Source organism: Camellia sinensis, chromosome 15 (assembly GCF_055761805.1).
Source record: "Camellia sinensis isolate YWXY chromosome 15, ASM5576180v1, whole genome shotgun sequence".
NCBI lineage: Eukaryota > Viridiplantae > Streptophyta > Magnoliopsida > Ericales > Theaceae > Camellia > Camellia sinensis.
The window spans coordinates 39,927,680-39,933,796 of record NC_138975.1 but is presented as its reverse complement, the minus strand read 5'-3'; positions in this window follow the sequence as shown (position 1 = coordinate 39,933,796).

Sequence of the window (6,117 nt, the reverse complement as noted above, 5' to 3'; positions counted from 1 at the left end):
CTGAATCTCATTTGTGATTGGTAGCAGTGGGCCAATACATGTGTGCTTTGTTTGGTGTTTATAACTTACTGTGAATATATCTTTGTTTATACTCTACAAAATTGAAGACTCTTATGAAATTGTTTTAATCAAGTGTGACATAGTTTTTAATGAAAACATAAATTTCAGAACATGAAACTTCATGTTTCGGATCATCTACCATGTATATCATCAAGAAATCAAGACATGAAACTTCATGTTTCGGATCATCTACCATGTATATCATCAAGAAATCAAGACAAAATGGCATACCTAAATCCATTGATGAACGGTTAAACGGAAGCGTCTGATTGTCAATAAAACCTTTGATATTGACTTTGTTAGAGCCTTCTAATCCTTTCCCCTTTGGTGCCTTATGTTTCTCCTTGAGAGGATTTAGAAAAACAAAACAATGTTCTTATCTTTCCACCTTAGGAAGGAATAGGGACCATAACCTTTTAAAGGTTGTAATTGGTTTTCATAACTGAAAGGTAATGAAAACCAATAAATTAACCATTATTGGTTTAAAACTGAAAGGTAATGAAAACCAATAAATTAACCATTATTGGTTTTAAAACTAAAAGGTAATGAAAACCAATAAATTAACCATTATTCGTTTTAAAACTGAAAGGTAATGAAAACCAATAAATTAACCATTATTCGTTTTAAAACTGAAAGGTAATGAAAACCAACTTTAACCAATATGTTTTAATTTCTATTTCTGCCCCTCATAGAAATAGAAATTATACAACTAGTATCTACACATTAGGTCCATAACACATATACCCTTAAGCCTATTAACTAAATTGAATCACTTAAATTGTAGGCTTCTTATAAATGATAACACCACATTTAATTATGTGGTCCCATTGAGACATTATCTAACAATCTCCCACTGGACCACATATGTATCTTGAAAAATGTGCTTAACTTTAGTGAGCTCAGAAATTTGTTATCATAACTTGAGGGTATCCAAACAATCTTGTCCATTAACTATATTAATATAGGATCAAAGCGGTCTTCGTTACATCAATCGTAACTCGACCCACCAATGGTCACGTATACAAATATAGCTAAATGACATAGATCAATCATGGATGCGTAGCATGGAAATTACATGTGATGTGATCCATACATGCCTATGTCCAACTGGTCCTACTTAACTTTATTGAGATCAATACTTCACAATACGTAACTGAGCGTAATAAACTGAATACTTCATTTCTGCAGAAATTAATCTAATTACATAGATAAAACTCAAGGCTGACATAAAGCAGTAATATAAATACAAACTCCCACTAAACCAGAATGTTCTCAAATAGAACAACACCCATATGAGCAGTGTGCTCATGAAAGACCTTGGGTGGTAGTTTCTTCGTAAGTGGATCCGCTATCATGGAGTTTGTCCCAATGTGCTCTATGGAAATCTGTCCACTCTGCACTCTTTCTTTTACAACTAGGAACTTGATATCAATATGCTTTGATTTTGTCGAGCTCCTGTTGTTATTGGAATATAAAACTGCAGACTTATTGTCACAATATATCTTAAGTGGTCTTTCAGTGCCTTCCAAAATACGCAACCTAGTGACAAAATTCCGCAGCCATATCCCTTGGTTTGATGCCTCATAACATGCTACAAACTCTACAGCCTTGGTGGATGAAGCTATGAGCGTCTGCTTTGCAGACCTCCAAGAAATTGCTCCGCCAGCTAACAGATAAATATAGCCTGATGTGGATTTCCTACTGTCTTGGCATCCAGCAAAATTGGAGTCGGAATATCCAATGACCTCTAACTTATCCGATCTCCTATATGTGAGCATATATTCCTTTGTTCTCTGTAAATATCGCATAACACGCTTGACTGCTTTCCAATGATCCATGCCAGGATTACTTAAATATCTGCCTAACATGCCAACTATAAACGCAATATCCGAACGCGTACATACTTGAGCATACATTAGACTCCCTACAGCTGAGGCATAAGGAATCTTCTGCATTTCTTGAATTTCAAGACTGTTCTTCGGGCATTGGCTGAGACTAAACTTGTCTCCCTTAGCAACCGGGGTTTCACCTGATTTACAATTTTGCATGCCAAATCTAATGAGTATTTTTTCGATATAGCTCCTTTGTGATAATCCCAGAATACCTCGAGAACGATCTCGGAGTATTTCGATTCCTAATACAAAGGAAGCATCACCAAGATCTTTCATTTCAAAATTCTTAGATAGAAATCTCTTGGTGTCATGCAATAAGTTTATATCGTTTGTGGCAAGCAATATGTCGTCAACATATAAAACCAAAAATATGTGTTTACTCCCACTGAACTTGTGATACACACATTCATCAACAACGTTAGTTTCAAAACCATACGAAGTGAGAACTTGATGAAATTTGAAGTACCACTGACGAGAAGCTTGTTTGAGTCCATAGATGGATTTAGTCAATTTGCAAACCATATTCTTTGGGTCTCCTGACACAAAGTTTTCTGGCTGCACCATATAAATTGTTTCTTTAATGTCACCATTAAGAAAAACTGTTTTGACATCCATCTGATGCAACTCAAGATCAAAATATGCAACAAGCGCCAAAATTGTCCTAAAAGAATCTTTCGAAGAAACTGGAGAGAAAGTTTCTTTAAAGTCAATTCCTTCTTTTTGAGTAAAGCCTTTGGCTACAAGACGTGCCTTATACCTCTCCACATTACCATTTGAATCCCTTTTGGTTTTAAATATCCATTTACAACCTACGGGCTTCGCACCAACTGGTAATGAGACAAGTTCCCAAACTTTATTGTCTTGCATAGACTTATATTCTTCATTCATGGCTTCTATCCACTTATGAGAGTTGGAACTTTCCATGGCTTGACAAAAGTTGATTGGATCATCTTTCGACATTCCATTTTCTACCTCATGTTCCTGGAGATATACAATATAATCATCTGAAAATGCAAATCTCCTTTCTCTGGTGGATCGCCTTAATGGCATAGATTCTTGAGGTTGAGGTTGTAGAGTTTGTTCCTCAGGAACAATTACCTCATCTTGAATGGGGGTTTGAACTATATTATCTTGAACAACATTGTCTGGTTGAGGATTCGAAATTACTTCTCGAGCAATGACAGGTATAGGAACCTGTGATTGGTCAAAAGTAGTAGTAGGAAGTGGGATTACTCCTGCTTCCTCCTCAAAGACAATGTCTCTAACTGGATTTCTCCCCCCAAACTCAACATCCTCAAAAAATGTTGCAATTCCCGTCTCAAATATTGACCTATTTGTGGGATCATAAAACTTGTAACCCCGTGATCATTCGGCATAGCCAATAAAGTAGCTGCTAATGGTTTTAGAGTCCAATTTTCGTTCATGAGGTTTATAAGGCCTCGCCTCAGCAGGACACCTCCACACATGCAAATGTTTTAGACTAGGCTTTCGCCCAACCCAAAGCTCATAAGGTGTTTTTGCAGTTGCTTTAGTTGGCACCCGATTTAAGATATAAGTTGCTGTCTTTAGAGCCCCACCCCAGAGGGACTCTGGTAAAGTAGAATGACTGATCATACTTCTTACCATATCCTTAAGAGTCCGGTTTTGTCTCTCAGATACACCATTCATGCTAGGTGATCCTGGCATGGTGTATTGTGGGACGATTCCACATTCCTCCAGGTATTTTGCAAATGGTCCTGGACGTTGTTCACCTGATCCATCATATCTGCCATAGTATTCACCACCACGGTCAGACCTGACACTTTTAATCCGTTTGTTGAGTTGTAACTCAACTTCGGCCTTAAATCTTTTGAATACGTCCAAAGACTGTGATTTCTCATGGATAAGAAATAGATACCCATATCTGGAATAATCGTCTATGAATGTGATAAAATATTGTTGACCATTCCAAGACGCCATAGGGAATGGGCCACAAATGTCCGTATGAATTAGTTCTAAGACATCTGTAGTCCTATGGGCACCATATTTCTTTATTTTGGTCTGTTTTCCCTTGATACACTCAACACAGACATCAAAATCTGAAAAATCAAGAGAGTCCAAAATTCCATCAGACACAAGGCGCTCAACTCTAGATTTAGAGATGTGACCTAGGCGTTTGTGCCATAATGAGGCTGAATTTTCCTTAGTTAATTTACGCTTTGTACCTCGTGATTCCATGTGCAAGGTTGCATTATAAGATGCAATAGTTTCGAGCAAATATAGATTATCAAACACATTAAGTAAACCAGTACCAATAACATTGGAATTAATAGACATACTAAACTTCATATTTCCAAAAGAACAATAATATCCCAATTTGTCCAATACAGAAACAGAAATTAAATTCCGTCTAAAGGACGGTACAACAAAAGTGTCTAATAAATCCAAATAATAACCAGTTTTCAGTAATAATCTAAAGTGCGCTATTGCCTGTACTTCTATTGACTTGCCATCACCCACAAAGATGTATCTTTCAGCATCAGTTGGCTTTCGGTAGTTCAGGCAACCCTGCATAGAAACACATATGTGAGTAGTAGCACCAGAATCTACCCACCAAGTGTTTCTTGGTACTGAAGCTAAATTTATTTCAGAACAGACCAAAACATGAAATGGACCTTTCTTTATACGCCAGGCGACGTATTTGGCACAATCCTTCTTTCTGTGTCCGGGCTTGCCACAAAAGAAACAACCATCCTGCGTTTTCTGTTTCTTTGGTTCCGGACCCTGAGGAATAGCAACTTCCTTTCCCTTATGCGTTCTTTTGCCCGTATGCTTGGAGGTGCTTGCTAGATGAGCACTTTCAGTCCTTTCTTGCTTCAATCTCTCTTTCTCTTGCACACAAAATGAAATGAGCTCATTGAGAGTCCATTTCTCCTTCTGGCAGTTATAACTGACCTTAAATTGGTTAAATTGTGCAGGAAGAGAGATGAGAACTAAATGCACGAGCAAATCATCAGATAGGTCGAGCTTTAGTGCCTTAAGTTTTGAAGCAAGATGAGACATTTCCATGATGTACTCGCGAACATTACCCTTGCCTTTATACTTTATTGAAATCAAGCTTGCTAAAAGCGTGCTTGTTTCAGCCTTATCGTTTTTAGCAAAACGCTTTTGAATTTCTAAAAGAAATTCACCGGCAACGGTAACATCCTCTGTTATTGCACCCCGAAAAACTTCTGGAATCCCACGCTTCATGATCATAAGACTTAGCCTGTTAGAACGATCCCACTTTTCAAAGTACACAGTTTCCTCAAGAGTACTTTGTGTAGTGAGAGCATTCGGTTTTGGCATCCTTAATGCCAAGTCTATGTCCATGCAGCCGAGAACAATCAATATGTTCTCTTTCCAGTCCTTAAAGTTTGTTCCATTTAACATTGGAACATTGTTCATGTTGGCAGAGATTGAAGTAGTCGACATTAAAGCTGAATCGAAAAGAAAATAAAAGGAATAAACAATTATACTCACATTAAGTTACCAAACAGATAATCTCTAAATAAATTAATTTAATGACAACATCTCAAGATACCTAGCACAACATTAATACCAAGCCTTTGGGTAGTGATATTAACTGTAAGTGGTATTCTTGTTGTAATGATCAAACATTGACAATAAGTTATGTCAAATAACAAATCTATCTTTTGATGGATTTATTATTCACATTAGGTTTCCTTGACAATTGGCACATGTTTATCACCACAAAATGTGTGTGTAATTCTGCCAAGTCTTAATCATGTCTTTGGACCGATAAAAAACCCGCATGAGATACACATACATGAATTTCAAAACATTCCATATAAAACAATCTAGACAAGATAGATCACTTTTGTGACATCTTGTTTGAATTGACTTATATTTAGAACATTAGAAAATTAAATTTCCGTAGACGTTGTATGAAATTACATTAAATTTAAAGATTTTTAAATTTGTTACCCCGTATATGTTATATAATCTGCAGCAATCCCAATTATATACATATATATATATATAAATACATGATGTTCACCATTTGAAAAATGAACCGCCCATCCGAATTATGTTCCATTTCCAGAAAACAAAACAGAATTTGCAGCAGAGGGAAAAACAGAAATACAAAAAACAGAATCTGATTCCAAGAAACTAAATAGGATGA